Source organism: Pongo pygmaeus, chromosome 13 (assembly GCF_028885625.2).
Source record: "Pongo pygmaeus isolate AG05252 chromosome 13, NHGRI_mPonPyg2-v2.0_pri, whole genome shotgun sequence".
Lineage (NCBI taxonomy): Eukaryota > Metazoa > Chordata > Mammalia > Primates > Hominidae > Pongo > Pongo pygmaeus.
In genome coordinates, this window is record NC_072386.2 from 113,875,645 (window position 1) to 113,897,959 (window position 22,315).

General features: G+C 38.0%; 1 protein-coding gene across 7 annotated transcripts in view; it reads right to left on the reverse strand.

Moving 5' to 3' along the window:
- The window catches only part of STRBP (spermatid perinuclear RNA binding protein), a 159,020-nt gene that overhangs the window by 105,817 nt on the left and 30,888 nt on the right, over positions 1–22,315 (reverse strand). For 2 of the 7 annotated variants that reach the window (XR_010123367.1, XM_063649921.1), the window contains exon 2: positions 21,535–21,674. The exons of the other annotated variants lie outside the window; for them this stretch is intronic. The gene's annotated coding sequence lies outside the window, so the exon portion shown is untranslated. The remainder of the gene's footprint in view (positions 1–21,534; positions 21,675–22,315) is intronic. 7 annotated transcript variants of the gene reach the window in all.

Below are 22,315 nucleotides of genomic sequence, written 5' to 3' on the forward strand. Positions count from 1 at the left end.
GAGATGGGCTCTCACTCTGTCACCCAGGTTGGAGTGCAGTGGCACAATTACAGCTCACTGCAACCTCGAACTCCTGGGCTCAAGTGATCCTCCCACCTCAGCCTCCCAAGTAGCTAAGACTACAGGCATGCACCACCATGACTGGCTAATTGTTTTATTGTAGAGACAGGTTCTTGCTATGTTGCCCAGGCTGGTTTCCAACTCCTGGGCTCAAGCGATTCTCCAGCCTCAGCCTCCCAAAGCTCTGGGATTATAGGCATGAGCCACTGTGCCCAGCCTGAAGCCCATTACTTACATAGCTCACCCAATCATTACAGCCACTCTGATCTTAATTCTTAAAGCTGGGGTTAGGGTAAGAACCAGAAACATGCCAATCTCATTTACTATTCAGTTAACAAATATTTATTGTATACAAATTATAAAAATTCAGTAAGGCCAGGCGTGGTGGCTCATGCCTGTAATCCCAACAATTTGGGAGGCCAAATTACCTGAGGTCAGGAGTTCGAGACCAGCCTGGCCAACATGGTGAAACCCCGTCTCTTACTAAAAATATAAAAATTAGCCAGGTGTGGTGATGCGTGCCTATAATCCTAGATACTGGGGAGGCGGAGGCAGGAGAATCATTTGAACCCCAGGAGGCGGAGCTGCAGTGAGCCGAGATCATGCCATTGCACTCCAGCCTGGGAGACAAGAGCGAAACTCCATCTCAAAAAAATAAAATAAATAAATTCAATAAATACAGTGTTGGTAACATTCTAAAATCCTATGGACAAGAAGGCCCTCAGCTTCCAAGTTCGATTCTGGATTCTTATATTTCCAAAGCACAAAGTTAGGTCTACTCCTAATGTCTGATAACAGTGAAAGAAAGATTTCGGACATCTCATTTCCCACTCCTCTGCTGAAAATTAGACTCAACCATGCTTACTCCGTAACCTACTAACAGAAATAAGATGCTTAACTCTCGGAATGAAATTTTTCAAAATACCATCCTTAACATCTTAAACCCTCCACCCTTATCCTGCATTCAACTTAAGACAGTGCCTTCTCCCACAGGAAGCGTCTCTCATCTTGACCTGTACCGCTACCCCCTTCCCAATCGTTTGCCTGGCATGGACTGAATTAAGAAGACCTCCCATATCTCCCACTGCACTAGTTTTGCCTTACGTTTTACCACTTACCAGCTCTGTACATGTTCCTAGAAGGCAGATACTGTGTTTTGCTCTTGGCTGTATACTCCTAGTATATATCACAATGCCTAGATAGTAAGCTCTCAAATAGTTGTCAAGAGAATAATCAAATGAATAAACGATTGATGACTCAATTATAATTCCTGGTACTTCAGGGTGGGAATATGTGCAACTCCTCATCATTCTTTATAGTTGGAGCACAGCTAGGCTCATAATTTACAACAGACAGTCTTGCCATAGAGACGTCTATCATGCTCCATGCAAATATATGTCGTGACCACAGCTGCTGTGCTTACTACCCTTTAGTCACTGAGGAGCAAATCCAAGCTTATCAGAGTGTACCTGAACTGAGGTCCTGACCACGATTCATTCTAAAGATGGTTTATTCTCAGATAAAGGGAACTACCCATATAAATAGCAAACACTGCTATGACATCATGTACAATTACATGTCCCATCTTGTAAAACTGATTACCTTGGCAAGTGAGCCTTCATTTTTTATCTCCCATGTTCCATAGAGTATACAGGACACTTCACATTAATTACCTCAGTTAATATTTACATCAACTCTACAAGGTAAATGTGATACGATCAGTCTCCATTTTAAGGTTTACAAACTGAAACTCAGTTAAGTCACTTGTCCAAAGGTACACAAGGGAAAATCTACAATTTAAATCCAAGTCTGTTAGGTGCCAAAACCTATGGTTCTTTACAATTTTAAGTGCCCTCAAGTAAAAGATACCTGCCTTATCTGCTTCTCAAGATGCTATGAATCAACTAAACATTGAGCTCCGGTGTCAGGAAGAAATAATCACCCAATAACTTAAAGTCAGGCTTCCCATTTAGTATTACATATAAATACAAACTCAACCCAAAAGATAAAAGGAACCTCAAGAATCAAAGCCGCTATAATGAATGAGTTACTGATACTACCTTGTAAAAATTTAAGTCACTGTTAGAAGTTGGGCTTTTTCAAAACAAAGTTACTCAAAATGATAGAGTAGAAGGATAATCTGACCATCTGTTAACAGGGTGGTTAAAGGTTAGGAAAACAAGACCAGAAAGAAAAAAAAGCATCTTATTCCAAGAATAACAAACCATATGCAAAGATACTCCCTTGCCAATTTATAAGAAACACAAAGAATGTGAAAAAGAAATGGGAAAAATAATGAGACAGTATTTAAAGAATGTCTTTTCTAAGTTGTCAATTAAAACAAGGTACAAATCATTGGCAATTAGACCACAGAAGATCTGAAATACAACCTAAGAACAGCACCATGTGTTTACTTCCTCCGAAATTAAAAGCATGCCCACTTAAAGGCATATTCTCTTGTGAAATCATTCTAATCAATGCAAACAGTCACCAGATAAAGTTAAACCTCCCTTAAAACTATAATTAGCTACTAGTTAGGTTATTTTCAATAAAGGCATTTGATATAATGCTGAACTATTTTAAACTTAAACATATAAGTGGTGTCCATTCTTATTTCCTACTGTCCTTTACTGACAATATTTGAAGATGCTGGCATTCAGTATTGCAAATCCACACTGGCTTCTCTGCCACATACGTTTGCTTTTCAACTTCTTAAAGATTAATGAGCCTTCACTTAAATCCATTTCTAGCTTGTCAGTCCAGATGCTTCAATGGCTTTATACAATTTCTCTTCGAATAAAATTTTAACAGACAAGGCAGTTTTTTATTCTTTATACTTAGGTGGAAGCTTAGTTAGCATCCTCACACTACAAACAATTCCTAAAGAAATCAAATTAAACAATGCCCATAGATAATGTTTCTAAATTCAGCACCCAGCACAATTCCTACATCTTTCCTACGGCATCTTCACAGCTTCTGTCTATGATATACTGTCTTATCACAGATTTAACTAGTATTACCTCCTTCTCTCCCTTCTTACTACACATTCTTAGCATAGAATGTTTTCTTCACTGTTCTTCACCATTATTTTTATAACTATAATAAGTTAGCTGAGGAGTGGACTGGGAATGACATGTAACATGTAATAAAAAACAATGCAATGAGGAAATAACCTAAATGAATTATACAGTTTATTTATACATTAAATATGACTTTTAAAGGACATAAATTTCCTATATAAGGTGCAGGGGTAGGAAAATATAATTTGGTTAATTATCCCATATATATTCTATTAGTGACTGGAATTATATGATTAACCATGTGCCAGGCATTAGGGTGAATACTAATATACATAATCTAATTTAATAACACTAACAATAATAATAAAATGACGCCTCACATTTACATAGTGCTTACTGTTCTAAGTACATTGCATATATCATTTCATTTATCCTTGCAACAACCCTATAAAATAAGTACTATTATTTCCAATTCACGGATGAGGAAATAGAGGCCTGAAAAATTTAACTAACCCACAATAAAAATGAGGAAGTGACAAAGTCATAATTGAGATTTAGGTTGGAAAATAAAATCAAGCCAAGGTCTTGCCCTGTAAATAATCACTGTATCACCCCTGCCCCTAAACCATTCTACAAGGGCTCCCTATGCCCTAAAAGACAGAGAACAGGAGTTTACAATCTCCATAATGACACACCACCTCACATACAACCTTATCTTCAACTATATTTATAAACTTCAGCTAGAACCAAATCAACCTTGCTGCCATTCCCCAAATCCATCATTCAGTCCCCATGCCTTTATTCACATAACTTCCCCCGACCCAAAGAGTCTCTATGATTTCAGCCCCCCACAAACTCTGCCTGGGGTTCAGACCAAGTCCCACCTCCTTCACAGGATATTCTCTGACATAACCAGCCAATTGTAAAATCCTCTTTGCATTAAACTCTTTTAGTAATTACCACAGGCTATCACCATTTTAGCTATTAATCACATACTGCTTCATATTACAAATTGAATGTTTTCAACATGCTTTTCTCCAAACTATAAATTGAAGGCCAGAATTATGTCCCAAAATCCAGTATCCACCTCAGTTCATAGCAAAGTTATACATATAAGAGAAGCTCAATAAATACTGTTAAATTTATGAATGTGTACTTTTATTTAGTGAGACGCAGTAAGGCAAAGTGGGGAAAGTATAGGCTTTGATGTCTCACAGACTTGGATTTAAATCCACTATTTTCTAGCTGTGTGAAAGGGACAAGTTATCCAGAGTTTTTATTCTCATCCGTACTAACAAAAATAAAATCTGTATTTCACAGAGTTGCTACAAAATTTAAATGAGAGAAAAAAGACAATTACCTTCAAAGGAGGGACACACTGCCAGCTCTCAATATTAACAATGGATCCAGAAAACAGAGGAATGGGAGCTTCCCTGTGCTTAAAGAAAATAACTGCCAATACACAATTCTATATCTAGTAAATACATAGCCTTCAGGAATGAATGCAAACAAATGAACTTTCTGATAAGCAAAAACAGAGTATGCCACAGGTAAACCTGTATTAAAAGAAATTCTAAAGGGTATTCTTCAGGCAGAAAGAAAATTATTACAGATAAAAAATTAGAGATTCAGATGGAAAAAGAGCAAATAAAGTGGTAAGCATATGGGTAAATCTAAGTGAATATGAACAGTTATAACATTATTTTTTAAATGACAAATATTATTTAATACAGTGATGCATCTCTTAACAAAAGTGATACAACCTGAGAAATGTGTCACGAGGCAATTTCATCATTGTGTGACATCATAAAGTGTACTTACACAAATCTAGATGTTATAGCCTTCTATACACCTAGGTTATTATAGCCTATTGCTTCTAGGCTACAAACCTGTACAGCAAGTTATTCTACCGAATACGGTTGTAGGCAACCGTAACACAATCTAAATGTATCCACACACAGAAAAAGTACAGTAAAAATGATATTATAATCTCATGGGACCACTGTACATTGTACAAGCAGTCTGTCATTGAAACTTCATTGTGCAGTGAATGACTAAACTTGTGGGCTTAAATGTATACAATAATGTAAACAACTAAAATGGCATGTAGGTGGAGAAAAGGGTAAAGGAAGTTAAAGTATTCTAAGATGCAGACATTGTCAGTACTACCAGTTACCAATTAACAATAGACTCCAACAAGTCAACAATGTATCATTGTATTTTCTAAGAAAACCACTAACAGGACTGTATAACTAACTTCCAAATAACTGAGGAGAAAACATGATTTATTTTTTAAAATACCCCAGTACAATGCCACTTCCTTTCAAAGTAGGAAGAAATAACTTTTCAAAAATGAAGAAACCAAGACTTAGCAGGGTTAAGTGACTTCCAAGTTGTAGAGCTAGTACGCAGGATTGGAATTTGAAATCAGGTCTGTCTAGCTCCAAAATTTATATTATTTCCATGACATCATGTTAATTCTTGGTGGAAAAAGCAAAATGACCAACTGACAATAAAATAGAGACGTTTGTTTTTTGTTTATAGAGATTTTTTTTTTAAGGCAGTGGAAAGAATAATTAGAGAAAGAAAACAACAAAGAATTTTTAAAAAGAGAACAGGAGGAGCTAAGCTGGGTGAAGCGTTGGGTCTCTCGGGTCTGCCTGTGTTTCAGGTCATAATCTCCTTCATCTTGGCTGTGGCTGTGACCCACAACATGCTCCTACTAAGGGGTGCCCCTTTCCTACCATGACTCCGGAGAGCCCTTCCTCCCAAAGACCCTCTCTGTCCCTTTGCCATCCCTCCCACATCCTGCCACTCACATCCTCCACGGGTGGTGGCAAAAGACAGAATAGGCATGCTCTTCACGCTCTATCAGTAACCAGCTGATGTGTCCTCAGACAAGTCTCCCTGGGTCGCACTTTCCCCATTTGTAAAAATGAGGGGTTGGATTAGAAGATCTCTTAAGACCCTTCAGAGTCATATCTTATTATCAATTAACTTTTAAAAATCTACACTTTGAAAACAGGAAAATTAAAAGACTATTACAATTAACACCTGTGTGCTCTTCATTTAGGTTCATCAATAGTTAACGTTTTGCTACATTTGCTGTATCTCTGCGTTTTGTGAAACCATTTGAAAGTAAGTTGCAGACATCTTGACTTCACCCCTAAATAAATACTTCAGTGTCTTTTTTAAGAATCCAGGCCAAGGGTTTTATAGAATGCTCCACATTCTGATTTCTCTGATTGTTTCTTCATTTCCGGCAACGATTTAAACAAAGGTGATGTTGTATAGTTCTTACTGCATCAAGTCAGGGGGTACTTGATACCAGCTCCTTCATCTTAAGTTTTAGTCACTTCATTAAGGTGGTGAATGACAGATCTCTATATTGTAAAATTATTTTCCCTTTATTAAGTAGAAAGTTATCTGTAAAGTGATACTTTGAGACTGTGTAAATATTTTCTTCTCCCAACAGTCTTTCACCTAATAGTTATGGCATCCAGTGATCGTCCTTACCTGAACCAGATTATTATGTGGGGTATACAAAAAGGTGATTTTCTAATTATATAATTCCTTTTACATTTATCACCTGGCAATCTTCTGCAAAGAAGATTTCGCTTTTCTCTCTTTCTCTTCACCTCCCTTCCTACCCCTCTCCTCCCTCTTTCCTTCTCTTTCTCACTATGAAATCATGGCAGTGTTTTCTTTTTCCACTCAATGTCTATTACCATTTTGTAATGTTCAAGTTGTCTCAAATTCGGCCTGTGGTAGCCTTTACAAGTGAGTTCCTGTGTTCTTTAGACATGCGCCCCGAGTCTTTCACAGCTCCCTTGCTTTTTGACACAAGATGTTCCAGACTTAGACAGCACTCTTCTGGTCCCACACCTGGAATTAGCCACTTCTCCAAGGTTCCTTTTAGTGGCAAATGGTATTAAAAAAACAATATATGGGCACTAGATATGCTCATCTCTGCTGGCTGTCATTGCTTCTAGGCCCTTTCAGTCAATACAGCAAGTAAATATTTTTAAAACCATGAGTTCAACAAATTACTAATATCAGAAATAAAAGAGGAGCCATCTATACTAAACTGTTGGGAATTAAAAAGATAATCAAGGAGTACTACGAACAATTCTATGGCCACTGTTTGATAACCTCAGTAAAATGTATCAATTCCTTGGAAAGGCAAAATCTTCCGAAGGTCACAGGAGAAACACAGATCATCGGAATAAGCCTATGCCTCTTAAAGAAGCTGAATTAACATTAATAATATTCCAAAAAGAGAAGGCACCAAACCCAGATGGTTTCTCTTATGAAATCTACCAAATTTTAGGAATCACAACCTACTTTTACAATATGATCCAAAAATTGTGCTTAAGTATTTATCCAGTTGAGATAAAAAGTTATGTCCACACAAAACCTGCACAGCAACATTTATGACAGCTTTATTTATAATCACCAGAACTGGAAGCAAAAAAGATGTCTTTCGAGGTGAATACCAAAAAAAAAAAAAAAAAGCAAATGATAGCAATATTATTCAGTGATTTAATGGAGTTCACCATCAAAGCATAAAAAAGACATGAAGGAAGCTTAAATAGATAGATAGATAGATAGATAGATAGATAGATAGATAGATAGATAGATAGATAGATGAAATAAGCTCATCTAAAAAAAGCTATGTAATATATTATTCCAACTATCAACTATATGACATTCCGGAAAGGGCAAAACTAAAGACAATAAAAATATCAATAGTTGCCAAGATTTCTGGAGAAAGAGGACAGAGGTTAATAAGTGGAAACAGGATTTTTAGAGCATGAAAGTATTCTTTATCAGACCATAATGGTAACCATAACATTATAAATATTTCAAAATTCACATAACTGTATAACAGAATGAACATTATGCAAATTATACTTTAATAACGTATCAATATTTGCTCACTAATTTTAGCAAATGTGCCAACAGTAATGTAAGATGTTAATAATAGGTGGAATTATGAGGTGGGAGTGAAGGGATAGAAGGATATGAAAACTTTTTGTATTACATGCTCAATTTTTATGTCAATCTAAAACTCTCTAGTTAAACAAATACATTAGTTTTTAAAATAATAATATAGTACCACTGTTTCAGGGAGATCTCTTCATGCTAATGTTAACAATCAGGTAATATCTAGACATTAGCTCAAAACATTATTATTAAATGTGAAGCAAAATTGGAAAAAAGAAACACAAAAGCATGAGTTCATATGGATAATTCCAATTCAACATTACAATTTTTTTTTATGAACCTCTTGGATTTTTTTCCTCTTCCACTAAAAACCTTGATTCTTAGTATTTATGTATATTCATATATGTGCTTTATAATTAACAGAAATTACAGGGAACAGTTCAACATTTCTTTGTGGGATAAGCTCTTAGAGGCAAGAAGCCACTTTATTAATGGTTTATTTTTTACTTCTGACACAGGCAGAACCAAAGGTGCTACAGTAGAGCAGAACCAAAGGTGCTAGAGTAGAACAACAACAAAGTAGAAGCAAAGAAGAGTATGCAAGGTGCTCCAGAGATGCTATAGTTAGAAAAATTCCACATGGATTTACACTGGCAGAATTACACTTCACAACATGTTTCAAAATTCTAAGTTCCACAAAATTCAAATGCCACAAAACAAAATACACAGTGAATAAAAAAGAAAACATCTACTCATATTTATATATTAGTTCTAATCTTTACAAGGTGGAGCCCCATTTTATAAAGAAACTAAAAGCTAAGAGATTAAGCTAACCAAATTCACACCCACTCATGCCTTGTCTCATCTTGTCTCCAATCATGAGCCCAAATCTTTTTTGTAACTATTTCCTAACAGCTGGACACACCTGTAACAAAAACACAATTCTTCACTCACAAAACAAAACAGCTTTCATTAACTCTCTCGCAGTTCAGGAACTAAACAGGGCTACCTATTACTTCCTGAATCAGATTCCACCTGACTTAACTCAACCTTACCACCCATTGTTCCCATCACTTCTAATTCCAGTCAGACCAGTGAGTTCTCTGTTCTAAAAAATGCCAAGATAATTCCCACCCACAGACATACTCTTGATTCATCTTTTCACGCAACTTTCACAGAGCATTTACTACGTGTTCTAGCTCTGTACTCAGTACTAAGAGGAGAAAGATAAAACAAGAAATCCCACCTCAAAGAGTTAATAACATTATAGGGAAGAGATACTTGTAACTGATTAGGCAGACTCAAACAAGTACTATACTGGGGTACAAAGTCCTATTGAAAACAGAGGAAGATGTCAAAAAGAAGTGACCAATTGGAACTTACATGTACTGCTGGTAGTAGTGGAAAGTGAAAAAAAGATACTTAAGAAAACTTTTCAGCAGTCTCTCCTAAAGCTGAACATACACAGAACCCATGACTCATTAGTTTCACTCCATGTTACATACTTACAGAAACATATATATTTAAACCAGAGGACGTGCAAATATGTTCATAGCAGTACTTACTTGTATTAGTCAAAAACTGGAAATAGCCTATGTGTCCATCAACAGTACAATGGATAGTGTTATACTCACACAATGAAACAATATGAAATCAACAAAAAATGAAGTCCACAAATATTGAAAGAAATGCTGGAAGAAAGAAACCATACACACACAATTTTGATTACATAAAGTTTGAAAACAGGCAAAACTAGTCAAAACCAGTGATTCAGTGGTGGAGTGGGGAGTGTGCAGTGATGAAGATGAGGACACGGGAGAAGTTTCTGGGTGCTGGCAATGTTCTATTTCTTCTGGGTACCAGTTATAAGGATGAATTCACTTCATGAAAATTCATCAAGCTATACACACTTATGATTTATGTAGTTTGTTTTACATTTTAACAAAAATTTTACTTACAAAAGACAGATGGGGAAAAAGGAAAACAGAAAAGTAAACTAGCATTTATATTCTACTAAGTTCCTAGACACCATGGAAATTATTCTATCTAATCACAGCCACCTCTGGAGGTTGTGGTAAACACGTGTTATTTCCTTTTTCAGCCTCACATCTGAATTCTCTTTCCTATGTTTGGGGAATCCCCCACCTCATGAGGCAGAGCCTACCTCCAGATGGTGATTCAAAAGCAAATGACTCAAAGAAGCTCAGTCCTCAGAAAATCTATTCTGGCAAGTGAAAGCAGCAAGCACAGCAGCTTCATCCAGTTTCCAGAGACAGTAATTCTACCTACAGTGTCTAGCACCCCCTGATGGTATTGGCGATTCAACCTCGTCTGTGCCTAGAATCTTGTTCCCGGATGCTAACTTCTCAGCCTATTTCTCCAGCCCTCCAAGAGATTCTGTGAGCCACCTAACATCCTATTCATAAGTTCCTTTCCCAGACTCAATTTCTGTTGCTCACAACTAAAAGTCTTGACTATTATCCCATTTGATAAATGTGAAAAAAAACTAATAACTTTGAAAAACAGTTTGGTGTTTTTTTATAAAGTTAAATTCACTTATCATACAATCCAGCATTCCCACACCCAAGGTATTTGCCCAAGAGAAATGAAAATGTTTATAGCAAATTTACTCATAATGGCCAAAAACTAGAAATAACCCCAAAATCCATCAACTGGTAAATGAATAAACCGTGGTAAATCCATACACTGGAATACTTCTGGGCAATAAAAAGAAATGCACTCCTGATACATGTAATTACACAGATGCATCTCAAAAGCACAGAGGCTAAATGAAAGAGGTTTGACTAAAAATGAGTCACACTTAAGAAATCAGATCAATGGTTTCCAGGAGCAGGAGGTGAAGGGAGGGAACTGACTACATGGCACTGAAAGAAACGTTTTGTAGTAATGGAAATATATCTTGATGGTGGTTACATGACTAAGTCTGTCAAAATTCATAGAACTGTATACTCAAAAAGAATGTATTTTACTATATTCAAAGTAGACATCAATAAAAATGACTTTTTTATTATTAAAAGGGACTCAAGAATGGCCAGAAATCTTCCTCAAGGTCACATATATACTAAGCAGATTCAAACTCAGGTTCTAATTCAGATGCCATGCCTTGAAGGTTAAAGAGATCTTGCTAAAGGCACAGAAAAGAGAAGATTGGGAAAGATAAGGGAAACTAAGTTGTCCTTTTCTCCCCAAAACCTAATCAAAATTTTTCAAGGCCTGCCTCAGACCTCCACCTCTGCCATACAGCCATCCATTTACTTATTCCACAAATATATCTTGAAAGGTTACTACGTGCCATGCACTGTGACACTTTAGGTTACATCTGTGAATAAAACAGAAATCCCTGCCCTCATGGAGCTTCAGCTTAGTGGGGCTGGGGGGTGAGTGGGCGAGGGGGTGAGGGGGTGGCGGGGTGGGGAGGAAGAGCAATGTATCACTGTCTTAGTCCGTTTTATGCTATTATAACAGAATACCACAGATTGGGTAATTTATAATGAATAAAAATATATTTGGCTCACGGTTCTAGAGTCTTGGAAATCCAAGACTAAGGGGCCACATCTGGTGAGTGCTTTCTTGCTGCGTCATAACATGGCAGAAGGCATCACATGGGCGAGAGAGAGTAAGAGATCTAATTCACAGCCTCAAGTTCTTTTATAATCAGCATTAATCCACTCCTGAGAGTAAATTCCTCATGATCTAAACACCTCCTACTAGGTCTCACCTCCCCAAGCTGCTGCGGGGATTAAGTTTCCAACACATGCTTTTTGGGAGATGCATTCAAACCACGGCAATCATAAACATAAGTCAATAATGTACTCTATCAATGTTAAGTGTTATGCAAAAATTTAAAAGAGGAGAATAAGAGGAATCCAGAATGTGGGAGGAGCAAGTTACATAATTAAAGGTAACTAGGGTAAGCTTACTGAATATGGTGAGCTTTGAGGAGATCTGAAAATGGTAAAGAACATTTCCAACAGAAAGAACATCAAGTGCAAAGGCCCTGAATCTAACACACACCTGTTTGAAGAACAGCAAGGAGGTGAATGCAGTAAGCCAAAGGATAACAACAACAGACGTGGTCAGAGAGGTAACAGGGTCAGATGAAGTAGGGCCTAGTTTGGCTGTTACTGAGTGAAACAGGGAGGCAATGCAGGGTTTTGAGCAGAAAATGCCTATGATCTGACATATTTATTTTTTTCTTTCTTTTTTTTTTTTTTTTTTTTTGAGACAGGGTCTCGCTCTGTCACTCAGGCTGGAGTGCAGTGGCGCAATCTTGGCTCACTGCAACCTCCGTCTCCCAGGTTCAAGCTGTTCTTGAGCCTCAGCCTCCCAAGTAGCTGGGATTACAGGTATGCACCCCACACCTGGCTAATTTTTGTATTTTTAGTAGAGACAGGGTTTCACCATGTTGGCCAGGCTGGTCTAAAACTCCCAACCTCAGGTCATTCACCCACCTCAGCCTCCCAAAGTGCTGGGATTACAGGCCACTGTACCCGGCCTGATCTGACATATTTCTAAAGGATTATTCTGGCTACTGTGTTGAGCTAGACCGTTGGAGGTAAAGATACAACAGAGGATCTAATTAGGAATCCATCACAATGATCCAGGTGAGACATGATAATCAGACGAGGGTAATGGCAAGGCAGAGATGGTAAGAAGTGTTATGACACTGCAGATATTTTAAGGTGAGGTCAACGAGACTTCCTAGCAGATTGGATGTGGGATGTGAGAAAAGGAGTGTAGGTTAACTCCATCGGTTTTGGCCTAAACAACTGGAGGATGGCATTGCCTTGATCAGAGATGGGGAGACCTACGGGTGGTACATATTTTTAAAGAAAGAAAAGGAGTTGGGTTTTAGACATGTTCCATTTAAAATGTCTAACATCCTGGTGGGCAGGCAGCTGGATACATGGCTCGGAAGGACAAAAAGAAGAGATCTAGGTTAGACATATCAACCTGGGAGCCAGTTCAAGGATAGTACTTAAAGATGTGTAAGTCTAGATAAAGATCCCCAATGGACACTCCAATTTTTAAAGGTAGGAGAGAAAGGAGTAAATAACAAAGGAAACTGACAAGGATTGACCAATAAAATGTGTGTGTGGGGTGGGGGGACAGGGGGAGCTGCACACAACATGCAGTATCCTGGAAGCCAAAAGTGAATAAAGTGTATTACAGAGGAATGAATAATTAATTGTGTCAAATGCTCGGCATAGGTCAAACAAAATGAGGACTGTGAACTGACTATTGAATTTAGGTACTTTGATGTTACTAATGACCTTGTCAAGGGCACGTTCAGCTAAGAAGTTTGGGAAATAGAGGAAAAACCTGATTAAAGTTGGCTTAAGAGAGAACAAGATGAAGAAACTCGAACTCTGGTGGAAATGTAAAATGGTACAGTCATTTTTGAAAAACAATTTGGCAGTTCCTCAAAATGTTAAACACAGAGCTATAATATGACCCAGAAAGTCTACCCTACTAAGTATGTACCCAAGATAATTGAAAAGATACATCCACACAAAAATCTGAACACAAGTGTTCACGGCGGCATTTTTGGTAACAGCCAAAATGTGGAACCACCTAAATGTCCATCGACTGATGAATGCACAAACAAAATGTGGCATATTCATAAATGGAATATTAGCCATAAAAAGGAATGAAACACTCATACATGTTATAATATGCATGAACCTTGAAAACATTATGCTAAGGGAAAGAAGCTAGTCACAAAAGACCACATATTGTATGATTCCACTTACGTGAAACATCCAGAATAGGCAAATCCACATAGACAGAAAGTAGATTAGTAGCTGCCAGGAACTGGAGGAAGGGTGAAACAGGGAGTGGCCACTAAGGGGTACAGAGTTTATTTTTCAATGATGAAAATGTTCTGGAATTTAGACAGTGGTGATGGATGCACGACTCTGTAAATATACTAAAAACCACTGAATTGTACATTTAAAATAGTGAATTTTAGGGCATGTGAATTATATCTCAATAAAGAAACAGAAGAGGGATCATATGAGGAAAGAAATTAAAAACAGTTGAATAGACACTACTTCCAGACGTTTCACTACAAAGAAGGGCAAAGAAATGAGACAGTAGCTGGCAATCCAAGTGGGATCAAGTATTTTTAACACTGGAAAAATAACATGTTTAAATGTTGATGAATGATCCAACAGAAAACAAAATATTGATGATGCAGGAAAATCTGGAGGGGGATTCTCAGGGCAATATCCTTGAGTGGTTGATAGAGGGTAATATCTAATACATGAGTGAAGAGCTTGTCTTTGATAGAAGCACATGTAGTTTATCTATGGTGAGAGGAATGAGGGCAGAAGGCACAAGTACATGCTTCAATTTCCTTAGTGAAGTAAGAAGCAAGGTCATCAGTCGAATGGGAGAGAGGGTATTATGGATTTTAAAAGGAAGGGGTTGGAGTAATCAAACAACTGTCTAACAGAGTGACAGAGTGAATGGGCCAGGTACATATGATTGCATAGGAGCATTAAGGACCCATTTGAGGTTCAAGGTTATGAATTTTAAAAAATAAATAAGATCATTCAGCATAGGGTGTATGAAGGCATGTGTTTTCCAGCTATGTTCACATGCACAGGTACAGGTGCAGATTAGGAGGAGAGTCAGATTTAACCAGGGTTGTAAGTTTTGCCAAGTAAGTATGATTAAAGTGTGGGACTATACAGACTATACAGAGGAGTTAGTATAATGACTATGGAATTTAAGCTGAGTGAGGAAGGGAATGTGAACATCAAGGATATAAAGGACGACGAAAAAGCAGTAGGATCAACGGATCTGGGGTCCGTGGTCTGACAGATGTCCACAGAAAGTAAGATCACTAGATGAATGGAGCTCAAGAAAATAGGAGGTCAATGTGTTGCAAGAATCACTCTTTACGCTCAAGTGCAAGAAATAATTCCAGTCTCCGAACAGCAACTGTATTCTTATAATTATCACATAACTTGACATTGAATTGTCATTTACATAGCCTTCCCCAACCCAAACACTGGCAAACCTAGTGCAAGTCCCATGCATTTTTGTCTATTTTATCTAGTTACTTATTTAGTAACTTACATACATTTCCTAATACACTTCTGGGAAGATAGTAAGTGCTAATAAATACTTATTGATGGATACAGATACAGGACCCTGAGGACAGACAAGTAAGCAACTGTCCTTTCCGTATCAGATACATCACAGACAGCTGCTCACCACTTACAGCTATCTGCCTTCCAGACTACATCACCCAATTCATTTACCAATCACTGTCTTTCATATTTATTTTTCAAAGGCACTGTAGGTGATCAGGCAATCTATGTTTGGCTGCAAAAGCTATACACTATTAATAATTACAACTAGGTAAGACATGGCCATTTCAGTTAATCACAGGAAAGTTTCTGTTTTAAAATTGCTTTAACTAAACAGCTTGTGTCTTCCACATACTTTTTTCAAGAACACATGTGCATCATTATTTTAATGAAAAGCGTACATACTTTTTTAAATTTCTGGTATTAGTAGGGGGGAAGCACAGGGTATAATAATTGTACCCAAAACAAAAAGGTTAAACCTATATTGAGTTCTAAAGCAATTACAAAATCCTCTTTGCAGAACTCTGTCAGTAACAGAATGTAGGGAGTAAGTGATCTTTCTGTAACCCAGTGGTTCTTCAACTCTGTGTATTAGAAGAAAATGCACAGGGAGCTTTTTAAGCTAGACATGGTACCCTCACACCCCGAGAGGTCAATTTAATTAATCTGGGGTGGGATCCAGGTTATCAGTATTTTTTTTTTTAACTCTACAGAGATTTTAATGTACAACGAGGCTTGAGAACTACAGACCTAACCTAATCCTTTCACCTGTATCAGCAGCCTATACTCCTCTACTGCACTTCCAACTGCCTTCCACACATCTCCATCTGGAGGGCTGACTCCAAATGTAAAAGTCCAATCCTAAAGTCAGCAGCTTCTTTCCCAAACTTATTTTCTCCTATTCCTTTCTGGTCTTTTAGATTGTGAAATATAACTTACAGATGGAAAAATGCATAAAACATATAAGCACAAGTTAATAATCCTTTTAACAGTACCCTTGTAGTTACCAGCCAAATCAAGAAATATAACACTGCCAGCACCACAGTCTCCCATATTTCTTATCTTGGCTAGTATACCAATTAATCCAGTTACTCAGGTCAGGAGACCAGGGACATCATCTTAAGATTCCTCCCCTTCTCCTGACATCAAATAAATCACAAGTACTAAAGATTTTACTACCTAATTATCTCCCCTTCTCTTTTTTACTGCCATTTTCTTAGTCTAAGCTCTCAAAAGATTTTCTGTCTCTGCCCCACTTGCCTCCAGTTCATTCCATGAAATGATCTCTTAAGGAAATAAATCTGTCACCCACCTTCCCTGACTCCCCATATCTTAACAAGATAGGGTTCTTCATAAACTGGCCTGGATCTCCCTCTCTCTGGTCTCTAATGAACCTACCCCACTTCAAAACTTATACTGCGAATGTACCAGTCTCCTTACAGTTACCTAAACACACTATGCCATTTCCTATCTTTCTCCTACTGTTCTTCTATAAGGAATATCCTTCCTTCCCACTGTTGTACTTGAATTCATCTTTCAAAACTCAACTTAGCCAGCTGGATGCAGTGGCTCACACCTGTAATCACAGCACTTTGGGAGGCTGAGGCAGGTGGATCACTTGAGGTCGGGAATTCGAGACCAGCCTGACCAACACGGTGAAACCTCGGCTCTACTAAAAATACAAAAATTAGCCAGGCTTGGTGGTAGATGCTTGAAATTCCAGCTACTTGGGAGACTGAGGCAGGAGAATCGCTTGAACCAGGAGGCGGACGTTGCAGTGAGCCGAAATCACACCACTGCGCTCCAGCCTGGGTGACAGAGTAAGACTCCATCTCAAAAAAAAAAGAAACAAAAAAACCTTAGCCGACAACTTCTCCAGGAAGCTGACCCTGCCCCTATTCCATCTATTTCTATAGCCTGCTCTTGTCTGTACCAGTATTTATCACATTGTAGTTATAAACCATTTTCAGTGTCAGCCCAGGTTACAACAGCCCCATACTTGTTCTGGGAATTGTCTCTTCCATCCCTCCTACTTCATTCCATCCACAAAAGTGGGCTTCCAACAGCTCAGCCCTCAGGCAAGCTGAACCAGGGTGGGGCCAGATTCTACCTCCCAGGAATTTGGAAATGAAATTAACAGAGAAAACTGGTATGTCTGTGTGGCTGAGAATTGTTAGATGTAAAATAAAAGCTCTAGGGACAGCCATGTTCTACCATTTGTACTAAAAAGAGAAAATAGTAGATCTTCGAAGAAAAAGAATGAAATGGGCAGAGTTAGGAAAAAACAGTCCTGTGAGCCTTCTGGTTCTTGGTTCCAGCCCTTCCCAAGGCCCCACTGAATTCCTGCCCTCAGGTTCTCTAAGGAAGACCGATTAGCTGTAGAAGACAGCTGATTCTTATTTGCAACTAAACGCTCCAAATAAAACACTACTTTTTTAGACATCTCTTCTATTTATCCTACTAGCACCATGAAGGCAGAAACTGTGTCTTACTCATCTATCTGCAAGACTAGCAAAGACCCTGAAAAATGCCAGACGCTCAATTAATGACTGTCATCCATGGCACACTAACAGTTATGCATTTTTATGTACGTAAATTTCTTCCTCCTTTTTAAAGACAGGGTCTTGCTTTGTCATCTATGCTGGGAGTGCAGTGGCGTGAACATAGCTCGCGGCAGCCTAGTACTCCTGGGCTCAAGTGATCCTCTCACATCAGCTTCCCAAGTAGCTGGACTACAGGCGCATACCACCACATCTGGCTAATTTCTTTATTTCTTTAGAGATGGGGGGTCTCACTATGTTGCCCAGGCTAGTCTCAAACCCCTGGCCTCAAGCAATCCTCCCGCAACAGCTTCCCAAGAGTCATTAGGGTTACAGGCCTGAGCCCCTATGCCAGGCTTATGTATATAAATTTGAACTTTAAGAAGCGTTAACAAGTATTAAACTCCAGCTAATTATATGCATGTCAAAATGTTTAGGGGTAAACTGTAAGATGTCTGCAGCTTATTTTGAAATGAAGCAAAAAGTAAGATGTAATGCAGGTTCAATAGTGGAGTGAATAGATGGATAGATGTAAGATACAGTTAATGAAAGATAATGTTAATTGCAGAATATAGGCTGCGCTAATTGCAGAATATAGGCTGCACTACTTGCAGAATATATGGAGGTTCACTACACAATTCTTTCAACTTTTTGCATGTTTAAGCTTTTTCATAATAAAATGTTTGAAGAAAAATGTGACAGCAATACATCTGCATTGATTTACATGGGCAAGTCTACATAAATACACATGCTTATGTTAGCTCATTTCACTGCCCTCTGCCATGAAATGGGAATTCAAAGAACTTTAATAATAGGTGACTCTCCTTTCATTGCAAAGTACATTTTCAAAGTGTTTTGTCTTTTCCGTTCACATGCTTCTTTTAAAGTGACAACAGTGAGGCACAATTAAAATGTAAAACTAGGCCAGGCGTGGTGGCTCATGCCTGTAATACCAGCACTTTGGGAGGCCAAGGCAGGCACATCACGAGGTCAGGAGATTGAGACCATCCTGGCTAATACGGTGAAACCCCGTCTCTACTAAAAATACAAAAAAAATTAGCCAGGCGTGGTGGCGGGCGCCTGTAGTCCCAGCTACTCAGGAGGCTGAGGCAGGAGAATGGCGTGAACCCGGGAGGCGGAGCTTGTAGTGAGCAGAGATCACACCACTGCACTCCAGCCTGGGCGACACAGCGAGACTCTGTGTCAAAAAAAAAAAAAAGTAAAACTAAATACTTTTAATTTCATGTCTCCTTTAAAACTAGTTTTGGAAAACATTAAAATTAGATAGGCTAATTCAAACCAGTTTTCTGTTACCAAGACTATTCATAAGACAAAAAAAAAAAAAAAAGAGCTGGCAACTTTAATACTGTTAAGTTTCTCTTCACAAGACAGAAAAAACTGAGAATCACAGACTGTTAAAACTGGTCAAAAAGACTAATACTATACAGGATCCTTACTTCCCAAAAAGAAAACTAAGACCCAAAGAGGTAAAATATCCTGCCCAAGATCACCAAGTAACTTTGTAGCAAGGCTCAGACTCACATCCTGGACTTATCACTAAAAATCTAGTGTTCTCCCCAACCTAGTTTGTAGTCTTAAATCCTGTTTTGTTTTGTTTTTTTTTTCAAAAGTAATAGTATATAAAGTGCCTAGTCTCAGCATAAACATTTTGTATTTGTTCAGGCCAGGCGAGGTGGCTGATGCCTGTAATCCTAGCACATTGGGAAGTTGAGGGAAGCAGATCACTTGAGGTCAGGAGTTCAAGACCAGCCTGGCCAAGATGGTGAAACCCTACCTGTACTAAAAACACAAAAATTAGCCAGGCATGGGGGCGCACACCTGTTATCCCAGCTACTTGGGAGGCCGAGGCAGGAGACTCGCTTGAACCTGGGAGGCAGAGGTTGCAGTCAGCTGAGATTGTGCCACTGCACTCCAGCCTGGGCAACACAAACTCCATCTCAAAAAATAAAAATTAAAAAAATTTTTTTTTGTATCTGTTCAACTGGCTTTTTTTTTGGGGGGGGGGGTACTGGTTATTCAGGTTATAAATACAAGTGAACACCGGAAACACATTACAACCAGTATTCAAATGACATACCTTATAACTCACTGTAACTGAACTTCACTAAAATGACCTGAAAGTGTTTTTCCATCAATTTAGGCAAACAAAGAGGCAGTGACAGAATTTTAACAACACACTTGCCAGCATTCCTTGTCTGTGGTAGAAGGTCAAAATTTTACATGTAACTTTTCCAAAGAGTACGTAACACAAAGCTACAGAAGTTGAAGGATAAGCCTTTTTTAATTCAGGTTTTTTTTTCATTTTGTAAATAAATCAATATGTATATGTTAAAATAATGGATTACAGAGATACAGATAACTGTATTCTTGCAAAACCACTGAAAGAATGCTAGTCCCAATTAGACTTCACTGAATTTATGATACAACCACTTTTATTTCTATTGTGATTGTCAGACAACTGAAAATCTAATTAAAATCTGTATGAACTAAGACCAACTTCAGCAAAAAAAAAAAAAAAAAAAAAAAAGTTATCCCAAAGACAACTGAAAATCTAAGTAGAATCTGGATGAAGAGACAACTTCAGCAAAAAAAAAAAAAAAAAAAAGTTATCCCAGAGAGCTATTGGTTGGCCATTAACCACATGCAAAAAGAACGGCACTTCTCTGTCTGATCTCTTCCCTTTCATAGCAAAACTGAAGCTGTAAAGAATGTCTAAAGGGTAGTCTATGGAAAATTAAATTGAAGTCATGTTATTTCTATCTATTAAAACTCAGCTATACTAAAGTCAGTTCTGAAATGATTTAGGAATAGAGCGCTCAGCAAAATAAACTTCCAAGAAAAATAATCAAAAATAAGAATACCAGAATGAGTTTGCTACCTGTTATATTAAAATAGGAATGTGTAAAAGGCTCCACCTTACTTTCTGATTAATAATCCATCTGCACAAATCCTTAATATGTGTCATAGTCCACAGCTTCCAATCTCTAAATCAGATTACCACAAACTCTACAACTTAACATGCACTAGCAAGAACATTTCAACACACTTTGAATACAAAAATACTCAAAATACTGAGGAATGGTACCTTACCTTCTAGTGTCAGCAAGGAGAAAGGACTCCTCCAGCTGCTCTAAAGTAGAAAATGTTCCCAATTTCTTGAGTAGCACATAGTATAAAGTGGTTTTCTCACATAGTACAGCAAAATTATTGGTGAAATTATATGAACACTGCATTTCACAATACATGCTACTTACTAAGAAAAAAACATTAAGTGCCCCAATATTTAATTTCTATTTTTATTTTCTATTTTATTTCTATTTCATTTGCTCATTTTACATGTCACTTTACTGTAAGCAAGGCTATAAAAGTATAATTTTTAAAGAGAGTAAAATCTCTGCTACCCGGTATTATATAAACTGACATATCTAAAACATGGTGTCATCTGTGAACACTATGATGACAGTGAGACAATACAAGTTCTTAATGTACTTTCTGAATCTTCAAAATGAGATCAAATTATCAACAATTATCATCATATGATAGTAATTTGCCAGCATAGTATATTGGACATTGGTGATATTAGACACCCTAAGAAAGGATACAAGAGTAGTGACCACAGTAAATATAAAACTTGTTGAATAGAATTTTCTATTAAAAAAAAAAAAAAAAGTGTGTCATACAAACTTCACTGACTCTGGAGCCATGATATCTGGATTTAAGTCCCAGCTCTTCAACTTTCTAGCTGGTTTCATTCAATGTTTAACCACCTATGTCTCGATTTTCTCCTTTACAAAGGGAATGCCATCACTTACTTTATCTACTTACCTTTATAAGAAGCAACAGTTGAGGCCAGGCACAGTGGCTCGTGCCTGTAATCCCAGCACCTTGGGAGGCTGAGGCAGGCGGATCACTTGAGTTCAGGAGTTCGAGACTAGCCAGGTCAACATGGCAAAACCCCGTCTCTACTAAAAATACAAAAATTAGCTAGGCGTGGTGGTGCACACCTGTAATCCCAGCTACTCGGGAGGCTGAGGCAGGAGAATCACTTGAACCCAGGAGGCAGAGGCTGTAGCACGGAGCCGAGATTGAGCTTCTGCACTCCAGCCTGGGCAACAGAGCCAGACTCCATCTCAACAACAACAACAAAAAAAGGCAAGAGTTGAATGTGTGTAATAATACTTTGCAAACTGCAGCAGTGAGCTATTCTAACATTCCTACTGAAATCTACAGTATTACAGCTGTGGCAGAGAATTGCTAACTACCAAAATCCACCCTGTTTCTTCCAAATAACGGAGTTGCAGCTAGGACAAGGCTCTCACCTTTACATTCTGTAACTGAAAATGCACTCCCAAGAACATTTCAACACTGATGAAATACGCAAAATAGTACAGAATGACACCTTACCTCTTAGTGTCAGCAAAGAGAAAGAACACCTCAATTCCCAATCCCCTGCAGCTAGATGAGGCAATGAGACTAAGCCTTCAGCAATGGGAGGAGACATTATATTTGTACAACTTTCACCTCACTTGCTTAAGACAAAATTTCTTACCCTGTGCTTCCAACAAGAACAACCTTGCAAGCTGTGCATTCGAGATGACACAGTCCC